The following is a 22,883-nucleotide window of genomic DNA, read 5'->3' on the forward strand; positions in this document are numbered from 1 at the left end:
TCCGGATCATGAGAGGGAGATAACTAGAAGGAAAAAATGAGGTGGAGCGCATATGGCAAATTCTCGCAGATCATGAGTGGAAATTTACCAATTTCCCTCAAGAGGAAAGTGTACAACAGCATAATCTTACAGGTACTCACCTACGGGGCAGAAACGTGGAGGCTAACGAAAAGAGTTCAGCTTAAGTTAAGGACAACGCAGCGAGCCATGGAACGAAAAATGATAGGTGTAACGTTAAGAGATCGGAAGCGGGCAGAGTGGGCGAGGGAACAAACACGGGTTAATGACATCCTAGTCGAAATCAAGAGAAATAAATGGGGTTGGGCAGGGCATGTAATGCGAAGGCAAGATAACCGCTGGTCCTTAAGGGTAACGGAGTGAATTCCAAGAGAAAGTAAGCGGAGCAGGGGGCGGCAGAAGGTTAGGTGGGCGGATGAGATTAAGAAGTTTGCAGGCAAAGGGTGGATGCAGCTGGCAAAGGATAGGGTTAATTGGAGAGACATGGGAGAGGCCTTTGCCCTGCAGTGGGTGTAGTAAGGCTGATGGTGATGATGATGACTACGGATATCGTGACGGCATATAGAACAAACATGGTGACACGAGATGGGAACAGGAAGCAGAGTTCTTAAACCTGCAGCAATTATTTTAGCCAGTAGCTTGTAATAGGAAGTTAACAAAGTGACGGAATGCCAGTCTTGAGAGCGAGACGGGGAATGACTATTTCTAGGGATCAGTAATAGGCTTGTTTTCCCCTCGTGTGTGCGTGTGCGTGTTTCTCCCTCCCGTCCTGTGTTATTCTGCGCAAAGTTTTTAAATATGTCGCTACACCAACTGGCCCAACGTCCTATCCTAATAGGCTACCCCTTCAGAACGGATCAACACCATATTGCTGATTGAAACAAACTTTAAAAATTTGCTGGTAGTTTTGCTCTGGTTAACTCTGGTCGAAAACAAAACGTTTCACCTCCCTGGCTACGTTTCCATAGGCGGTTTCTGTAGATAGCTATACAGACACACACACAGCAGTCGGCATTTTTTATTAGTTAAACACCTTGCTTTCTTCGAAACGACAATAAAGGCGCTCAGACAAGATAATATATATATTAAAGCTGTCAAATAGCGGCTGCATAATCAGGTGTGCAACGTAATCACTTCTGCCACATCCGTGACGTCATCTGCAGCCACCCATGACGCAGAAAAGTATATGGCCGCCGGCCACGACCGACCAATAAGAGCGAGGCTTATTGACACCTTTGTGACAAGTTTTTGACGGTTTTCCTAATTGAGAGTTGCGTAATCTGGCCCCTGGTCGTAGTCTCGTTGCTCCTTTAGTAGGTCCGCTGCCGATGACGTAACACCTTGAGATTGGCATATCCCACGAATGAACAGTTTGTTATCACGGAATCAGTGCATATTGATATGCTTGGGTATCGGGACCGAGGCCTTCACCGCATGACGATGAACTCTGCAGACGACGGAGGGAAGCCTTCAGGAGGGTTGGTAAACTTGAAGGTTTATTTACATATTTACAAGAGAAGCAGGGAGACCAAAACTCAGAGATGAAGTGCTGAAACCAGCCAAATCGCGGCTTAAATACAGTGGATATTCCCTAGGCACCTAGCTAGGGAAACCGGTGGCTGATCAAGCGTCCAATGGGCAGACACACTCTTCATAGTCTCTTCCCTAATCCCGTGACCGCTCCGCCCCCCCAAACACGTGCACAGGCGATAAGGAATCCTGGCGCCTTGAGGTCCTGGAATGCTGTTTCCGACCGGTTGACCAGGTGCATAAGGTCGTTGGCTTAGCAGGCGGTGATCCCCTCCTTGGGAAAGAGGCGTCCTGGAATGTGGTTTCCGACGGGTTGACCATGTGCATAAGGTCGTTGGCTTTGTAGGCGGTGATTCCCTCCGTGGAAAGATGCGTCCTGACGGCCCCGGGCATTCCAGAGGGTAAGATGAATCAGCCGTGTCCGCCCCCGCTTTGTCTGGCCGCGCAAGTGCAAGCGAGCGAGGCGGGTCCGGCGCCTTTGTTCGGGTCTTTCTGCCGGTCCACGTGAGGGCGCAGTTCGGGAGAAATGCCGCATTCCATACTCCGGACGAAGGGATGAGAGGCCTTTCGTCACAGCTCACCATCGCCAAGAGCCGTTCCTAATCCTCTTCTCAGGACGACAGCACCTTTGGTCAAACATAGTTCGATGGCGCCTGCCGGGCTCGTCTGTTCCCGCTGTCGGGGCCTCCGATCACAACAATATTAAAAAAAACAGCGCGAAAAACAGGGACGAACGGTAGAAACGCAGTGACTTGCAGGCACTCACGTGGCGGGCGGACTGGGCACCGACCCTGGCTGTGGAATATGGCTTGAAAGGCCTTTGGGTTGAAGAAGGGAAGAACAATTGGTCTCAGCCACTGGTTCTCTTCTTTAACGAGGTCGCCATACCGGCGGTATTTATCCGTATTGGCACCTTGAGGCTGGTACAAGAATTTATTGGTACAGGAATAAAAAAAACATCTGCAACTAATTTAGTTGCTGTTTACTTTCGAGTATGAATGTAACGATGAAAAATCCGGGTATTTTACTGCGGAATTACTCTCTTCATTCATCCACAAGATGGTGTATAAATGCATGAACTGAGTATTGCTGACAGTTATCGCACATGCTGCCTCGGTAGCACGCCGGTTATGGTATTCGGCTGCTGACCCGAAAGATACGGATTTGATCTTGTGCCGGGGAAGCTGAATTTGAATGGAGGCGAAAAGCTAGAGGCCCGTGCACTGCCCGAATCAATGCACATGAAAGAACCACAAGTGGCCGGAGACCTCCACTTTGCCGTCCCTCATAGCCTGTCATTTTGGGACGTTAGGCCTCGTAAACGCATGAAACGAATCGGGTATCGGAAATGTTTTGGACAATACAGCTGGCCATCAAGTGCATGATTATTGGTAGTCTCACTATGGATTGTATAACTATCGATAGCTATACTGTCTATTAAGAGTACTATCATTAGTACAATCAATAGGACTGTCAATACTACTATACCATCGACAGTTTAAAAAACCTAGATACTATAGGTAGCCAATTTACCAATAATTCTGCATCACTACCTGAAAATCTAGTGTATCTATAACGTGTCTGATGTAAGTGAAATCATTTTTGTTACAGCGCATTTTTCCTTCCATTCCTTGGATTTTCGGTTCTTATACAGTTAACTGTGTAACACACACCATTGCTTATAGCATATCCTCATTTTGTACCATCGGGGAATATCATTGCACCTTTCGTGCTCACTATCATTTTCCAACAATCTTCTGCTTAAGCTTCTGCTTGAGGTCTGCTTACGTATCCCCGGTATTGTAGTTTGGTGAAGGATTCGCTCCTAATAACTGCAGGTGAATCCCACCAGTCTGAGTATGTCGCAAGATACCGAAACACGTGTGCACTCGCATTATAACTCCTCTTAACCACAACTCACTTCATGTACAACCAGTATGGCTTCCGCAAATATATATCGTGCTAGTCATTTCTGTTAATAGCGAAACTTCTTCACTCATTCTTCTCTTCCCTCTAGGTTAACTCCATTATTGTTGATTTCGGGGATACTTTTGATCGCCTGTCTCATAACGCCCTAATGATAAAAATACGTTACCTGCAGCGAGTTAAACATACTACGCAGCAGATTAACGCGTTTATAACAAACCTCCTTCAGTCAGTTAAGCTAGAAAATTTCTTGTCAAGGTTTGATGCAGGGTGTACTGCTTCTATTAATTTTTAGTAGTGAAATTAAGTAAATCAAAACATCTGCAATAGCATTATATGCAGATAGGTATTTCTTTGAAGTACGAAACTAACTCTTCTGTCATCATTACAATGCAGGCTGATCTCGATGACCTAACTCGTTGGTGCGGCAGGTAGCAAATGATAATTAACGCAGATAAAGTCAAAGGTTTAAAGTGCGTTACTAACATGAGTCCGAACTCAAAATAATCCTAATTGAAACTGCTCGGTGGGGAAAATACCTCGGCGTGCATTTTAACTCTAATTCATGCTGGGGCATTCATATTGAATTAATCACTTCAAAGCCTCAAACTTGTTCTTAAACTTCGACTGCAGCAACACACCATTTATATGCTCATATATTGTTCTGGCAGTACCCACATCAGTGATTTATTTTCAGTTAGCAATAAACATTATCAAAAAGGTTTGAGGACAAAAGTCCGGAAACCCGTTCATCGGCAGCAGCAGGAATGCGAAATGACAATCCATGATTTGTAAACAAAGATAAAGCACAGTCAAGAAAAAGAAAAAAAAGAACGGGGAAAAAACAACGAGGCCGCAACAAAAAGTAAACTTTACAAGCTACGTAGGTTACATAATATCTCAGAATAGGCAGCATTGACAAAATCACAAGGATTAGGTGTAGCGATTATACAGTAACACTTATGACTAACAAATATGCACACAATCAACATTGGCGGCAAAAATAACTGCACTCTGGACAACGGCAACATGTGAAACATCGATATTCTCCGAGATCAGTGAGATAAGCAATTCAGGTAGGGTATAATCGATCATTTCCTTACCATAAGTAGTACGCGGGTGCGCAACATACCAGTACTCCGGAGATCACGTTGGGTAATGAAGTATATTTTGTCTAAGATTAGCTGTTGAACGAATATAAAATTATTCGATTTGCACTCATCAATTTATGCATGCTATAAACAGCAATTGTATAAATTCGCCAATTTCTGTATGTTGACTTTTTGGAACAAATGTTCACTTGGGGAATCCGATAGCACACCACATATTGTGCTGGGAAACTGTTCCTGAAGGACTAATAGCCAAACTACATTTGCGGAAGATGTGATACCCCAGACAAGGCAGCAGTTGTTCAGATGGCTCATAAAGAGTTATAAAACAGAACGGTATAAACGCCTTTCGTCATGGCTATCGCTTTCCTGAGCTTGCCGCGACCCTCTGCAATAGCTGCCATCGGCCACGAATAATCAAGCAAAAAACATCTTGTGCGATGTTCAGGCCGTTGATTGACGCCTCGCCGCATTTCTATTGCTTCCATCTGCGATGTTCTCCCAGTGCCTCGGAACTGCGCAGGAAATATCGCCGAACGGAGGACACCTTCGGTAGTAAGTTGTTCATCGTAGCGCTCGAGCTGGGAATAGTAGGGGATGGTTCCACTGAAGAATCATTTACCCATCATCGATGCCAGTGTCTCCTGGTGACTAGAGAAATCCTGTATGCTAGCCGCGACGTCCAGCCTGGCGTCTAACTTCTTCGGGGACGTGAGCTGCACGATTCCTACGCAGCTGAGGGCTTCGACAAGGGCTTCATGGAGACGACCTGCAGTGGCTTCTCCGTCGAGATAGTAGCGGTTTCAGCCGCTCCGGGCTCGTCACATCGTCAGCACCGCGTGACCACCAGAGGACAAATCATAGGGCCCCGCCAAAGTCGATAATGTGAACTCTCCAAATTTGGAAATTGTCCCACTCCCAGAGGCATCGCGAATCGCCTTTTACATTAGGAACACTTCTTGTTGGGCTAGTTGGTTTGATTTCATGATTGCACGACTCAGCGCACAAAAACGAAGCACAAGGAAGACAGGACAGAGCTGTGAACTGCGCTCCAGAATATCATCCACATTTTATTTAGCTTGTCTCATGTCGGGTGACTTTATTACTCATTCTAAACAACGCTTTTATTAGCCTCGTTGGAACTGCAACGCCTTGGCGAAAACTTGTCGTGGCAGATACGCCTTGCCTGAAACATCAGACGGTTGCACTCGGCGATATGTGTGACGTCTGCTACGTCGCTGCTGAAGGTATTCTTTTGAAACAAAAAACTCCTCTACACCGCTTTTCCAGCCGTCAGGGGGGCGTAAGTTTGACCTTAAATGTAGCGAGAAGTCAAAGGAAATGACGCCTGTCTCACATTGCGCCATTTCCTTTGCAAAAAACAATTTCTTTTCCAATTTGACTTTCTGAAGTTATCTGCAGGGCTCGCGTGTCGTTCGGAACCGGATTTGGTTCCATATCTCTGCCTACAACTACCGATAATGCAGTTTTAAATATCACCGAAGCTATATTAAACATATACTGCCTTGTGTGAGCGCCTTTAATGTCGTTTCGAAGAAACAAAGTTTCAGTATTACTGTGTGTCCGTAGAGCTATCTATGGAAACCATCAGTCACTGACCACTAACGTAGCCAGGGAGATGCAGCTTTTCGCTTTCGACCAGGGTTAGCCAGAGCTAAACCGGCAGCAATTTTTTCAACAAACGTCTCAAGATTGAAATTGTCACCTGTCTGCGAAGAACACTCGGGCCGAGAGAATCGACTAGGCGACAGGTGTACCCACACAGACGCACATTTAATACACCATACTTGTCACACACTAGCACACAAAGCTAAAACAAAACAGAACCGATACCCACGGCCCGGGAATACCCAGTCCACTAGTGTTTGGCGTTGGTGCTCACGGTTCGGTGCTGATGCAGAGCTGCATGGGTCCAGTCAGTGGCATCCAGGCGGCCGGCGTTGAGGTGACGTTCGAAGGACTCGGGCTGGCCTCACTGGCGGTGACGGCGCCGTTCGCGGCGTCGTACGAGCTCCCGGTCCAAGTGCCCATGGAGGGGATGTCGGTGACGTTGGCGTTGTGGGCACCACCAGGATGAGTGGCAACAGCGCTGGAGGCGCCCCTGGCTGTAGCAGGTGGCTGCGTCAACCGTTGACTACCCGGAACGGGCTCAGGAACGGCAGGAAGTCCACGGTGCGACACTGTAGAACTCGAGATCACCGGAGCAGTAGCCGGAGTTGCACGCTTCCATCCGAGGTGTTCCTGAACCAATGGAACCTCCGCTTCTCTTCCCCTCCGCCCCTCGTGCCACTGCTGCTGACCGGAAGACAGACAAGTGTAAGGGCCTGCCTGCCTCAAGCCGAACCACGCTCGCTGGCGCGTGCTGAAGGTATCCCTCGTGCTTTTATAACCTTTCCGTTGGTACTCGTCATCCTTGTCGTTAACAAACAAGAATAAAAGCGCAACAACACGACACAAAGAAGGAGGAAACCGACAGGACAGGCGCTAACTTGCAACACTTTACTGTCTTCATAAACCACCGCGTATATATCAACCACAGGGGGGGGGGGGGGGGGGGGGGGGGGGGGGGGTAAAGACAGATAGGGGGGAACACAGTTGAAAGCACGTGCGTAGAAATCTCGAATGGCACAACAAGAACAGGAGATTCCGCAGATACTATGCCATATCTAAAAACTGACATTCTTTTTTATACATCACGATCGACGGGGTGCTAACACATGCACTCCCACTCTTACATATTCTGTGCGCTTCTATCAATTCGCGTGCGATCGTGTCTTTACTTTTGCAGATTACACTTGTTTCCAGAAGTTTTGCTCCACATGCCTTCTTTCTTCCTTCTTCTTCTTTCCAGCAATCCTTACAGTGAATCGGTAGATTTGACCCGGTCTCATTCTTTAATGACAGACTGTGTTCTCTCAAACGGTCATTAATACATCGCCCCGTTTGGCCGATGTAAGTTTTACCACACGTCAGTGGGATGCTATACACAACTCCAACCGCACAATCTACAAAAGGATTAGCATGTTTCGTTTGGCAAACTTTATTCTTGTCCTTATCCGGGTTAGTCATTCGGCACAATGCGGCGAGTTTCCTGGGAGCAGAAAAAACCACTGGCACCTTGTACTTGGAAGCAACATGCTTAAGATTATGTGCAACTTTATGCGAATACGGGATCACAACTGGTCTAATTTTCTTTTTTGAGGTTCCACTTTCGTCTCTTTTTTCTTTTCGTACTTTCTTCACCTTTTTTAGTAAAGCTTCGCTGACTGAGCTCAAGACCGAAGGTGGAAAGCCCGCCTGTTTTAGCTTCTGAATCTGGGCGTAAAAGCGTTCCTGCGCTTTGTGGCAACACGACTTCTTTAGAGAGGATTCCAGGCACATCATGGCGACGGCGCGCTTTACCGTTTTCGAATGCGTAGAGCCGTACGGCAACGGTTCCTTGCGGGCACGGGGGCAATACTTCCAGCATGCGCTTTCGTCAGTAATGGTGATGTCAATATCTAAAAACTGCAAGCTATTTCCCTTCGGGAGCTCATAGGTAAAATCTAAGCATCCAGCGTGATTTTTAAAATCAGCTAAAACTTCTTCCACGACCCCGTGCCCGCAAGGAACTGTTGCCGTACGGCTCTACGCATTCGAAAACGGTAAAGCGCGCCGTCGCCATGATGCGCCTGGAATCCTCTCTAAAGAAGTCGTGTTAACCCACAAAGCGCAGGAAAGCTTTTACGCCCAGAATCAAAAGCTAAAACAGGCGGGCTTTCCACCTTCGGTCTTGAGCTCAGTCAGCGAAGCTTTACTAAGAAAGGTGAAGAAAGTACGAAAAGAAAAAAAGAGACGAAAGTGGAACCTCAAAAAAGAAAATTAGACCAGTTGTGATCCCGTATTCGCATAAAGTTGCACATAATCTTAAGCATGTTGCTTCCAAGTACAAGGTGCCAGTGGTTTTTTCTGCTCCCAGGAAACTCGCCGCATTGTGCCGAATGACTAACCCGGATAAGGACAAGAATAAAGTTTGCCAAACGAAACATGCTAATCCTTTTGTAGATTGTGCGGTTGGAGTTGTGTATAGCATCCCACTGACGTGTGGTAAAACTTACATCGGCCAAACGGGGCGATGTATTAATGACCGTTTGAGAGAACACAGTCTGTCATTAAAGAATGGGACCGGGTCAAATCTACCGATTCACTGTAAGGATTGCTGGAAAGAAGAAGAAGGAAGAAAGAAGGCATGTGGAGCGAAACTTCTGGAAACAAGTGTAATCTGCAAAAGTAAAGACACGATCGCACGCGAATTGATAGAAGCGCACAGAATATGTAAGAGTGGGAGTGCATGTGTTAGCACCCCGTCGATCGTGATGTATAAAAAAGAATGTCAGTTTTTAGATATGGCATAGTATCTGCGGAATCTCCTGTTCTTGTTGTGCCATTCGAGATTTCTACGCACGTGCTTTCAACTGTGTTCCCCCCTATCTGTCTTTACCCCCCCCCCCCCCCCCCCCCTGTGGTTGATATATACGCGGTGGTTTATGAAGACAGTAAAGTGTTGCAAGTTAGCGCCTGTCCTGTCGGTTTCCTCCTTCTTTGTGTCGTGTTGTTGCGCTTTTATTCTTGTTAGCTATGAACCAACATGCCCCGGAGAGTGTTTTACATCCTTGTCGTCATCGTCTTCTCCACCACTCATTTCTTCCCACCTTACCGAAAACTTCATCTTCTTTATTCCTGTGTTAATACTCGTCATGCTTATCGTCATCCTCGTCTTCTCCAAACCTCTTTAGTTCAAACTTTCTATCACATGCGATTGTAATACAGAGCTATTACAAGACACCAACGCCCTTAGAATGGTGCGTTCATGAGTGCACACGTGCGTTTTCCTGAAACTATTGTACAGCAAACCGGCGTTGTGCAGTAAACCGTGCGCACTTCATATATAATTATCCTCTTCAGACCCCTTGTCCCTCTACAGGGACATTGGTTCTCAGATCCTGACGAGAAACTCGGTTTATGTATCACATAGACCTAGTGTCTCCTTCGGAGGAGAACCGTTGTGGCGCCACCTGTGAAGAGCGCCGAGAGATATCTAGCCCCGTAAAGAAGAGAACATGGCGGGAATAAACACGAGAACGTTTTACATGCAATGGAGTGATAAGACGCATTTTGTCATTGAAAACTGTTTTGATTGTCCCCGCAGGGGGCGTCTGCAGCTTGAAGGCGTTGGTGATTGGCAAAAAAATGATGGTGAACATCTGCGGATCCCCGCAGAGGGATGATGGTGAACAGTGCATCACCACGGAGCCGAGCACCCGCGCCTAGCCGAGCGTGGCATCGCCGTGTCCGGGGAAAAGGGGATGCACAAGTAACATGAGAAGTGATTGGTATTGCACATGTATTAATGTAAGTTAAAAGCCATTTGTAATTTTTATCAGTTGTATATTTTGCAAAATGTCTCCTAACCTCACTTATAAAAATGAACTGGAGCTTCAACAGGAACAGTGAAATGTGTTACTGTTCCCCCCTCAGTGTAATGCCTTGACAAAGGCGCTGTGAGTAATAAATAAATAAATACTAGGCACTTCAGTATTGCTATGTGGGCCATTTAAGCGGATCAACCATTTGTACTTTACAGGGCAGTCACGTCGCCACACTCGCTCAGTGGTTATGGTGCCAGACTGTTGACCCAAAAGATGCATGTTTGATCCCTGTGGGCCACTATGACGTGTCTCCTAGCCCGAGTTTCTTTGGGACGTCACGCGCCTGACACCTCGACTGTGATACCTCAACAATTCTAGAGCCAACCTTACACAAAGCATGACTGCCTTGAGGGTGTATGAGGCTTCATTTCCCAAAGTGACTAGGGCTTTGAGGGACGGGGTTCAAAAAATATCACACTTCAGTCATATCATGTAAGACAGCGCTAAAAACGAGAACTTCTGCGATTGAATACAATAAAACCGGAATTAGGATGTGTTGACTTGAGTATTATAAATTAGAGTATAATGGAACGCTTAAAAAAGGAACCTAGAAAATGATTTAGTAGATATTGCACGTTCATTTGTAGAAAACATTTGTACTACCTCGATGCAAAGAAACGCGAACAACCCGGCGCCAACACGCTCCGCTGTTTCAATTCCTTTTCACCGTGCTTTTACTTTGGTGATAGGAAAAAGACCCTACACTCATCCATGAGACATTCTAGGACGACTGTACCGTCTTTTTCGTACCGCCCAGGTAAAAGCGCGATGAAAAGGAATTCCAACAGCGGTGCCAGGTTGTTCGCATTTCTTTCCATTGAGGCAGTACCATGAAAAATAAAAGCACACCACCACTATTTACAATTGAGTTCTAGTCTGGAGCTGCACGTCATATGTCATCATTTCAATGTTTTATGGTCTTCGGCAACGTGGCGTGGCAGGCGTCGCAGGCGGGAGTCTAAAAGCATGCAGAAGAGTCCAATGTCATCCTTTTGTTATTTTTCTCGCTGCTCCCTAATTTTTGTCAGGTGGCTAACACAGGCCTGCATGACGTTTTCGCCACCGGCGTTCCTGTAGACCAAACATTTTATAGTAGTGGAAACTGGTGAGTCAGTTCACGGAACAGCACTGAAGGAAATCTTGAGCAAAAGAGACTGGACAAGGGAGAACAACAGACAAAGCAGTCTCACAATTAGCCTTGCTGCAAACGCATTAAACTTGAGGAACAGAAACATGCACAGTCTTAGTAATGAACAGGTTATGAACTCACCCAGGGTTTTCCGTTCCTTTTTTCTGTGACATTCGTGGCCTACAATGCAAAACAGTTTTCTCCATTATGTGAAAGAACTTGTCTTGGTATGCCTGTTTAACTAACTGTTCTGCAAGAAAATGCACACATACCGTTTTGCAGGTGGCGGCTGAGCAAAATATTGCCCCTGCACGTCGAGAATGTATCTGAAAAACGAGTATCATTAGGGCACTTTTCCTACATACTTCAAAGTAGGTGGCTTACAAGGATGTGAAAATCTACCAGAGTATTTCAATTTTTCCTTACTCTTGTTCCCAGGTGTCCCCCTCAATGTTGCTGCCAGACGCCTGAGGCAGTGGTTCCACAAGCCCTTGGATTGCCTGCGTGGAGCTGCAATGCCAGAGATCGAGGATTAATATGCAGCAGCATAACAGTTTACGCAAGGGCACCATAGATTTTTTCCCTAAATCCTAGCTGCATTCCTGATTGTGGAGGTTTATGCTTCATGAGTACTTGCAATAGGATTTGCTTATTTCATTGTTCCCTAAAACCCTCTGTTCTTGCTTTCACTAATGGCAGCAGCTTATACAAGACCAATTCCAAATGACCGCTTTCAAAGTTCAGCTCCTGCTGATCTTTTGGGTCTAACCTAGCCAGCATTTCCTTCAACCGCTCAATCATCATTCCTTTTATCATGTTTAGTTCAGTGCTGTCTTGGCAGGCCCATACCGTGCGGCATGCGTCTGAAGTTATGCCTAACAAGACTCCTTTTGGTCACTAACCTTTCACCAGCCTTGTGAAGAGCATATGTGAAGCTGAAAATAAAATAACACATATTTGACACAGAATAACCAGAATGGACTTTCTGAATGACCAAGTGCAGTTGCTTGTGAAATTTGCAGAAAACTGTTTTAGCTGCCTATTGTTTCTCACTTTGTGTCGTCATCCTCTGTACTGCAAAGGACACCGGAAAAACAAATTATGTAGTTCAGCTTTTTATGGTCCACTGCCATGAGAAAAAATAAAGCTGCTTGATTATGTGTACAGATTTGAGGACAACTGGTCACTGGTCATCATGCCGAGGCAGAGAGTAGAATAGGGTGACTTGACAATGCAAACATGTTACTTGACATTGACTCCCATAACAGAAAAAAATCCTAGAAATTCAACTCACAGTGCAGGCTGCGGTGAAGCGTCCATGAGTGACATCATGGACTCAAAGTGCAGCCATTTTTTAAGAGGAATATCTGCCGCCCCAGCTCCACTCTTGTTCCTTCTTATTTCTTGTTTTTATCCGCATGTAAATGTCCTTTAAGTTCTTAAACTTGTGCTCCGCCTTGGTGCCTGGAAGATAAAAATATCATGAAAATATCCGTCAAATAAAATAGCCATCATTCATGAAAGGCTGTGCATTCGGCTTGTTTTGTCTGACTGTGCTCAGTGTTCCTACTTCAAAGTAGTGACCTTGCACTTGAGCAAGCGTTAAGGTCAGTGCACGGGGAGAGAGAAAAAAAGGGGGAGGGGGCCAGTGTAAACTGTCCTCGAGGTAGCCAACGCACGTGTCTCTCGAGCGGAAACAGTAATCGTGGTAGCCAACGCACGTGTCTCTCGAGCGGAAACTGTCCTCGTGGTAGCCAACGCACGTGTATCTCGAGCGGGAACTGTCCTCGTGGTAGCCAACGCACGTGTCTCACGAGCGTAAACTGTCCTCGTGGTAGCCAACGCACGTGTCTCTCGAACGTAAACTGTCCTCGTGGTAGCCAATGCACGTGTCCCTCGAGCGTAAACTGTCCTCGTGGTAGCCAACGCACGTGTCTCATGAGCGTAAACTGTCCTCGTGGTAGCCAACGCACGTGTCTCTCGAACGTAAACTGTCCTCGTGTTAGCCAACGCACGTGTCTCTCGAGCGTAAACTGTCCTCGTGGTAGCCAACGCACGTGTCTCTCGAGCGTAAACTGTCCTCGTGGTAGCCAACGCACGTGTCTCTCGAGCGGAGACTGTCCTCGTGGTAGCGAACGCACGTGTCTCTCGAGCGGGAACTGTCCTCGTGGTAGCGAACGCACAAGTCTCTCGAGCGTAAACTGTCCTCGTGGTAGCCAACGCACCTGTCTCTTGAGCGTAAACTGTCCTCGTGGTAGCCAACGCACGTGTCTCTCGAGCGGAAATTGTCCTCGTGGTAGCCAACGCACGTGTCTCTCGAGCGGAAACTGTCCTCGTGGTAGCCAACGCACGTGTATCTCGAGCGGGAACGGTCCTCGTGGTAGCCAACGCACGTGTCTCTCGAGCGGAAACTGACCTCGTGGTAGCCAACGCACGTGTATCTCGAGCGGAAACTGTCCTCGTGGTAGCCAACGCACGTGTCTCTCGAGCGGAAACTGTCCTCGTGGTAGCCAACGCACGTGTATCTCGAGCGGGAACGGTCCTCGTGGTAGCCAACGCACGTGTCTCTCGAGCGGAAACTGACCTCGTGGTAGCCAACGCACGTGTATCTCGAGCGGAAACTGTCCTCGTGGTAGCCAACGCACGCGTCTCTAGAGCGGAGACTGTCCTCGTGGTAACGAACGCACGTGTCTCTCGAGCGGAAACTGTCCTCGTGGTAGCCAACGCACGTGTATCTCGAGCGGAAACGGTCCTCATGGTAGCCAACGCACGTGTCTCTCGAGCGGAAACTGACCTCGTGGTAGGCAACGCACGTGTATCTCGAGCGGAAACTGTCCTCGTGGTAGCCAACGCACGTGTCTCTCGAGCGGAAACTGTCCTCGTGGTAGCCAACGCACGTGTCTCTCGAGCGGAAACTGTCCTCGTGGTAGCCAACGCACGTGTCTCTCGAGCGGAAAAGGTCCTCGTGGTAGCCAACGCACGTGTCTCTCGAGCGGAAACTGACCTCGTGGTAGCCAACGCACGTGTCTCTCGAGCGGAAACTGTCCTCGTGGTAGCCAACGCACGTGTCTCTCGAGCGGAAACTGTCCTCGTGGTAGCCAACGCACGTGTCTCTCGAGCGGAAACTGACCTCGTGGTAGCCAACGCACGTGTCTCTCGAGCGGAAACTGACCTCGTGGTAGCCAACGCACGTGTCTCTCGCGAGCGTGAAAACACGTCTCGTCTTCCCGCATTTCAAGCTGAACAGGGATGAATGCCAAGCGATCGAAGAAAAAAAAGCTCGTGGTATGTAAACATTCGCACGCGCTCTTGAGGAAAAACAAGCTGTCCTCATCATGCATGCTACAAGAAATACTCAGCACATCTCAAAATCGTGGGATACTTACGGGTTAAGCTCAATAGCTGACCAATTCTCTCCCATGCATAGTCCTTTTTACTTCAGTTTTTGAAATCTTATGATATTTGTCATATAAAAATCTATGCTCTCGCACAGCGTTGATGAGCAGCTCTGAGGAGTACTCCATGTTGTTGACTGACTCAAATTTCGATCTTGCCGCCAGGAATGAACAGCCGGATGTAGGTAGCGCTTCCGTGCTGTGACTGCGCAGTCCCGGGAAAAAAAAACATGACAAATGCGCAGCCCAAATAAAAAGCAGTCTACCCGAATTCAGGTGTGGGATGGCCATTAAACGAAACAGTAAACGAGGTGGGAGCTTTACGAGGCATTTTCAGCTTGTTCTTGCGAAGCGTCACGACGAGGTCAGAGGAGCACAGCGTCGGCTGCAGCGGCGACGTGTGATCGGAACAGCCTCTTTTTTTCCGCTGCGCCTTCCAGATGGCGCCACATGTACGGCGGAAACTGCAGCGCACTAGGCGGTACACCATTGCATCGGCGCCATCAGCGCCTCGTCCGCCATGTCGTACAGCCGCCGAATGACCGAATCTAACCTCGATTATTGTGCTCGACACCCGAACCGGCGCCGTCCAGCCGGGGACCATCACCTCAACACGCTCCGTCCAGCCGGGCACCGCCGCCTCAACGCGCGCAAAACTCGTGCACTCGCGCGCTCACTGCTCGCTAATCGCCTTTTGAGCGCCTTTTGAGCGCGCGGGCCCCGCCTCGCCTAAGTCGCGGGGAGGGGGGGAGGGGCGGGAGGAAGGTCCTGGACCCTGTGCTGTGATGCGCTTGCTGCCGCGCTTTGGTGCTTTGGCTGCTCTAGCTGCGCGCGCTCCTGGCGCCATTTCTCCGGCACGCCCAAGCAGAAACGCATAGCCGCCGCCATTCGCCACTGCGAGCCCCCTTCCCCCCGCCCCCTCCCTGCCCGTAGCAGGCAGATATGCCTGCAGGGACCGCCGCATCGCGTTCTAGTCGGAGAGAAGCAGGGCTACCGCTAGAACACGGGCACGGAGAAAGACTATATAGGGGTGGAAACTCCCTCCCCGTCTGCGGCGACCAGAAAAGGTCACAAGGCTGCGGCAAGGTAGATGTACACTGGTAGCGAAGGCTCCATAGACGCCCATTGGTCCAAAAAATGGCGGCTCGTGGGCACTCCAGCGCCCCCTGAATTTTGGGGGGCAAACTACGCAAACGTGACGTAGAATGACGTCACGCATACGTATGCTTTTGGCGCGAATTATAAAGCGGTCTTTCTGTAGAATCCGCGTTTTCGAGCCCGTACCTCTCGAAGGTTGCTGCCTTTCAGCGCGCCCCAACCTTTGCCAGTGAAATGTGCTCGAGTTCCTGCTAGTTATGGCCTTGTTAATGTGCAATTGGGAACGCAATGAAAGTGACTGGTAAAGGAGGGGCAGCATAGAAAGGCAGCAACACTGCCAGACACTGGCGAAGCATGCATGATTCGTAGTGCAAATACTGGTGCTAGTACTTTTGAGAGCTTTTGAGTACAGAGTATGATGCAAGGTATGATGCACAAAGCACTGGCTCAAGTGCACAGTTCGCAATAGAGTGTACGGCAAGTATGGTTTTCATAGTTTCATATTCATTGTTTATTGCAGCAACCAAACAAATACAGTCACAAAGCACACCCTTGGCACACAAACAAAAAATACATGTCACAGGCAGCACAAGCAGTATTGTTTAAGTTGGCTAATCATCTCAATAGTCACAGTGCAGATAGGAAAAAGCCCTGAAGTGCCACGAACGTTGTCAGGAAATTGAAAAGTATAGAAAACAATGCTACGACAGCTTCAATTGAAGCAAACATAACATGACATAAGTAGGCGCATCAACACAGACCATAGAGCACACTGGGATTATTCTTCACATTTAATTTCTTCAGCTGAAAGAATATAGCAGGTGCGTTTACATCTGCAAGGCAATGTTAAAGCCAGCTTTAGCTTTAACGACAAAACCGAGAAAACTGCCGCAGCGGTGCAGCGGGGTGCAAATCTTACCGAACGGTGACAAAGAAGCGACGTGCAAGGACGACGAAAACTTCGCAAAAGGAGCATTTTGAGACCGGCGAGCTAAATTTATACGCTTTACCAGGCGCGCCATCGCAGACAGCTGGCGATAAGAAATCGCTTCGTAAGCTCCCGCCACTGTGGCCGGGTTAGCCGGGTATCGAAACAAGGCCTGCAAAGACGCGCTGTAATGCACCGCACACTCATGAATAGGGGGCAGGTCAAGAGTGTTGCAAAAATACAAAATTTGCCAGGTTTTAATAAAATGACTTACCTCTTTCATAAAACAAGGTGCTAATATATTTTTTCTTTTCTATTGGCAGATTACATTCCAATTTTGTAGCTTTATCATTTCTCTATATGAGTGTTTTGCCCCCCATCCTCTGGTTGTGCTGCAGTCGCGCTAAACCACTTTTCGGCCCAGCCTTCGCCACCACTTTAAATCCGCCTTGGCTGCGGCGCCACTATCCAGCTGGCGGTACCTGGCGGCCTGGAAAGAAACTACTGAAATGCAACGTCACGGCGTGCCCGCTGAAGCAAACACCCGTGTCGTCTGCTTGTCGTTTGCTTTGAGCGCGCGTCGGAGCCGCGTGCCCGGGCGCTGCATTTTTTTTTGCTGCTGCTGCTGCTTCTACGACGCGCCGCATGGCGCCGCCACTGCATACGACCCCGTCGGCGCATACAACTGTGACTTTATCTGGTCGCCTGCGCTCGCTCGCGCTGACGGGAGTTTCACCTTGTATATAGTCTTGCTCCGTAAACACTGGCGAGCTGGCGGCCGCCGCCGCCCGCTTGCGGCAGCGAAACGACGGCCCATCCACCACGTCGGAAATACGCTGGCCGCCGAAATAAATGCGGCGGGATGAATGGCTCCCTTCACTGTTGAAATGTGAAACACTTGTTCGATTTTTCAAAACGGCGAGCGCAAAAGCAAAACTGGGACTCGCGAGCGAGCGGTACGTCGCGGGCGGCGCAGCGCACGATGGCTTCCAAGATGGCCCGTCAAGCGAGGAAGCCGAGTTCTGGGGGGCCATCTTGCGCATCGGTTGCGCGGCGCCGGCCCCTTTCTCGCATGTCTGAGCGGGCGGAGGCTCTTTCTCTCATCGCTGCCACCGTTCTCCAGTGCAGCGCCTCCTCCATTTTTATGGCAAAAAAAAAAAATAGAGAGGAGGCGCTGTCCAGTGCTAGGGTGCCTAGATGCGCGCGCCCCCATCCGTGCTGGGCCACTGAGCATGCGCAGTCCAACGTCGCTGCGCGCCATAAAAGCACCATGAGTTCGGCAGAATTTGTCAGTGCTAAGAAAAATTCGGGCCGTGGCAGTCGCTGTCACGGTGGTCCGGCCGTTCCGTGCTTCTTGCAAGCGTTGGACGTGTCCTTTTTTACTCGCTATCATTTTTCGCAAAACATTTCGAGCTCGTGGGGTAGCCATATTCTAGCGTTTGTTTTTATTGCATTTAAACCTATTTTTGAAAGTGCGTAATCGTTATACCAGCGTGTTTCCTGCCTCTTAAATTTTTTTCGGCTCGTGTGGCTACCGTACTCTAGCGTTTGTTTTTCATTGCATTGAAGCCCTATATTTCTAAGTGCGTAACCGTTCGTATACCTCGGTGTTTCCTGCTTTTTAATTCGATACTTTTTCACGTTAAATTTGCATTCCTGTATCTACCCACTGCAAAGGCGTGCACCTAACCATGACCCGTTTGCGTGTGCTTGTTGCCGGTGGCGCAATGTTGAAAGAACAGGCAGGGTCTTCCACATTAGGCCACAGTGTAGACAGCGGCGTGCGAATTGAAAGAATATTTCACATGATTTCTGAGGCTGTGCCAGGTGTGCGTGCTTTAGTTCTACATGTTGGCACCAATAATCTCGGAGAGACAGCCATGACGCGAATTGCTAGGTTTCGAACTCTAATATCGAGGATTTCCAAAGCCAACCATAGCATACGTCTCGTGATATCGGCAATTCTGCCCAGACAGAAGGGCCTTAGCAAGCAAGGAAAGTGGGCACTGACAACCGACGAACTGGAGAAGTGCAATGCTGATAATGGCGAGACCAATTCAATGCTGCAAGAGCTGTGCCGCAAAGAGGGTCACGTGCACCTGGATGGCACCAGACAGTCATGTGCGAACATGTTTAACGGCAGCGGAGTGCACCCGAACAAGTGTGGTGTCCTGGAGAGTGGTATCCTCTTTCAATACTCTCAGCATGCCAATTATTGGGGTCGGCACCTTGGATTTTTTCTAAGCAAACGCTGGCTTAAAGCTGCACTAAAGAGAAATCTTAAATAGTTTTTTGAACGCGGAAACACTCCCCAAGAATTCCTAGAAACTTTAAATTACTGTCCTGCGCGTCCGATTTCTCTATTAAATCGAATGAAACCCCTTTTCATAATTTTTTTTGAACTCGCCTCCCAAGAAAAGTCGGCGAACGAAGTTTCTTTCAGCCAGTCTAGTGACGGCTTCGTTCTCGGTTTCATTTTTTTCGTGAATAAAGTTTTGTTGCAGACTACACAGATGCAGATATGGCCAACGAAAATAAAAATACGCGTGGATACTGCTTTCGCCGATCGCTACATATCACTCCTCCGATGGCACAGGCAAGCCGCCACACAGCTCTCTGAAAGGCACTCCAAGCGTTGGCTCGTTCCTCCTCTTTTCGTAGGAGTTACAACAACAACGAAAAAAAGCGGGAGCTGGGACGTTTATTTCAATTTAATAGGGAAATCGGCTGCACAGGACAATACATTGATGTTTCTATGAATGCTCCGAGTTCCCGCGGTAAAAACAAACAGAATTAGCTTCATTGCGCTTTTTAATTTTCCTTTGCATTTTTACTAGACTAGACTAGAAGCACGCTGACCACGTCACTATTGCTATTATCGAAACGCCACCGCCGTGGCTCTGTGGTTATAGTGCTCGGCTTCTGGCCCAAATGACGCGGGTTCAATCCAGGTTGCGGCGGTCGCATTTTGATGGAGGCAAAACGCTAGAGACCCGTGTACTGTGCAATGTCGGTGCGCGCTAAGAGACCCCAGGTCACGGTGAAAATTATCCCGAAGCTCTCTACTACGGTTTCCCTCATAACAGCTGAGACCTGACCATGCTCCCTCGGTCACCATAACTTGACTGATGTACCGTGGCTGCTTATAATGGCCGACGCCATGCGCCATATGTCAGCCGTTGCAGCAAATGACACGATCGATGTTCCATAAGAAACGAAATCTAATAAAGACTAAACTGAACTACATGACGGGGGTTCAGTCGTTGCGTTCTTTCGTCACGAACGCTCCCCTTCCTTTGCCTCGCGCTCACTTCGCTTGCGGCCGCCGCGGTGGCTGAGTGGTTATGGCTATCGGTTGCTGGCCCAAAGAAAACACGCGGGTTCGATCCCGGCCGCGGAGGTCGAATTTCGTTGGAGGCGAAATTCTAGAGGCCCGTGTACTGTGGGATGTCAGTGCACGTTAAAGAACCCCAGGTGGTCGAAATTCCCTGAGCCCTTCACTACGGCGTCTCTCATAGCCTGAGTCGCTTTGGGACGTCAAACCCCCATAAATCAATCACTTCGCTTGCCGGTAGAAGGCGCTATATAGTCCCTGAGCTAAATCTGTAGAAACACCTCATACTCCAATGTGATGGCATCCATCTTGATGTCGATGCAGGCACAGTCACTCTTCCTGAGGCCCTAGGGATTAGAGATAACAACGGTCATGCTTAACCTGTTTTTACCTCGTCGGCGTTGCATAACCCTCCTTGCTGCGCCGCTGCTCCTCCGCCATTCCCCTCTTCTATTTTCTCGGTTTTCTTTCACAACTCTTCGCTCTATTCCTCCCAGCGGAGCTCCCCGGCGCGGTCTCCGGACCCTCAAAGTTTTCCCGCCCTCTTCCCCTTTCGCAGATGTCTCCGTGCGCGGCGGCGCGGTGTCAATGGCCTTGCGCTTGTTTGGTGCAGGAAAGTGATTGCGCACGTATTAACACGCGCGAAACGCACGCGGCTTGCTGTTTATTAGCAACAACGCAATTGCGCGCCTATTTTTTGTCCGCGCGCACAACCACGAACTATCGTGCTCCGTCGCGTCCTGTGCTGTATTATGCACGGGCATCGCGGTTCTTACGTGCAGAAACGCGGTTGCGCGCGTATTTCTGGCCATCAAGACCACTATATGTGCCACGGGGTTCGCGGCTATATCGCGCAATAACGTGTGCGAGTCCTGTACACCACATGGCACATATAGTGGGGTCGATGGCCGCAAAAATATACAGGATGTATGTGCTACTTTTTAGATTTCATCATGCTTTCACTACTTCCTTATCTCTTTCGTTGCATAAAGTGTTGGCCTGATTTGAATAATCAATGACATGTTTTCTGTGCAGTATATTTTTCTGTTGCTTTTTTGTTATCATTTTTTTGTGTACGCTTCATTTCCTTATTGTCTTTTCTGATGATTTTTGTGTATGTATGTTGCCTGCTGCCCTGCAATGTAGGGGCCGAGGGGCATGTCAAGCCACAAATTCTGGCTTTTTTCCCTCGACCCTCACCATGTATACGTGGGAAATAAATTGAAATTGAGATACGCGCACAATCGCGTCTTTCCTCGAATAAACCGCTGAAGCCGACGAGCATTCGGCACCTGGCGGCAGTGGGACTCTCACCGGACGATCCGGATTCCTATACTGCCTGGACACAGGGTCCATATCATCGTTCACTTCTTGATTTCATCAAATCAGCCCACCTTTTTTCATTTATTTAACCATCTTACTCTCTTACTCATCTCTCAGTTCATAGTTTTTATGCCCTGAGGCAATAAACATCGCTTTAAAAAAACCCGCAATGCGCGTGCATAAACAGTGCAAGACGCGATGGCCCACAATTAGTAAATGGTCTTAGCCCGGGCTCAAAAAATAGGAGCCCAATCGCATCTGCTCAAAAAGCACAGTGCGCGAAGGACCACGATTAGTTGGTGGTTACGCGCGGGCTCAAAAAATGCGCGCGCAATCGCCTCTTTGCTCTTTAGCACAGTACGCGAAGGACCACGATAGGTTGGTGGTTTTGCGTGCGCACAGGAAATACGTGCACAATCGCGTCTTTGCTCGGATAAACCGCAATTCACGTGCATAATAAAGCACAGGACGTGATGGAGCGCGATTAGTTCGTGTTTCGCGCGTGTAAATACGTGCACAGTCATTGCGCCGTCAGCGCCTGTGGAAGAGAAGAAAAAGGCAGGAAAACTGTCACATAATGAAAAATATGTGGGAGAATACAGGTGGCGGGGTGCTTCAAGGAGGGTTATGCAATGCCAATGAGGTGCAAATTAGCAGAAAGCGATGGGAAGACTGGTGGCTCAAATGGTTACAAGTGTATGAAAACATTTAAAGTAAATGGCAAATTTTAACTTACAAAAGTTAAACAACATTATCGAAAAAAGCAGAGTATGGTGGCTACTGCCACCACCCAATTTCAAAGGGGACTCTCCTTCCCTCCATCATTACTTTCATCCACACGGCCGGGTTTGAATTTATTGCCTACTCGTAATAGCCTTCTAGCCAGCGTGGCGGTGTAACCTTACATCGGTGATTGTCCGCTGGTTGGAACGGCTTCAAGTTTTCTTCGTTTGGCAGTATTTCAGTGCACGTATTCCTTTGCGCTGGGGAGGTTGCTATGGCTCGTAACTTCCACTGCTGCCTGGCGGTGCTTCTCACTCAAGTCTGGTTGTTTGTATAGGTGTTTTAGTTGTCTGGCAGTAGCGAGCCTTATCTCTTCATGATGGCGTACAGGCCCAACCACACTTAGAGGAAACACCGCTCCGCGTGTCTGCGCACATATGCCGAGCACTACTGCTACCAAGCCGGTGACAAACCCGTGGAGAGGGGAATATGATGGGAAGCACCACGTCAAGGCCCCTCTTCTCGTGCACCACTCTGGAATGATTCATAGACGGGTTAGATGCAATGGCTCTCCGCAGGTATGCGGCCACGCAGAGCCGTGTTCCAAGTGGGACTGATCCGTACATTTCTTTCTCCACATTTTTGATTGTATAGTATCCTTCGCACATTGGTACTAACTGTTGGACTTGAACCTTTGTGATACCAAACTCCTCCTGCGTTGAAGGATGGTGCACATTGGTACTAACTGTTGGACTTGAACCTTTGTGATACCAAACTCCTCCTGCGTTGAAGGATGGTGGACCGTATTCGGGGTAATACATGTGCTTGATATCATCCATGAACTCGGCCAGCGTAGTGCAGACTTTACGTTCAGCTTCCGC

The 22,883-nt window shown here is 48.5% G+C and overlaps 1 pseudogene; it reads left to right on the top strand.

Annotated features, from left to right (window-relative positions):
- Window positions 1-6,510: 6,510 nt before the first annotated feature.
- LOC144130024 (uncharacterized) overlaps window positions 6,511-22,883 on the top strand; it is a 29,322-nt pseudogene continuing 12,949 nt past the window's right edge.

This window comes from Amblyomma americanum, chromosome 1 (genome assembly GCF_052857255.1).
Source record: "Amblyomma americanum isolate KBUSLIRL-KWMA chromosome 1, ASM5285725v1, whole genome shotgun sequence".
Lineage (NCBI taxonomy): Eukaryota > Metazoa > Arthropoda > Arachnida > Ixodida > Ixodidae > Amblyomma > Amblyomma americanum.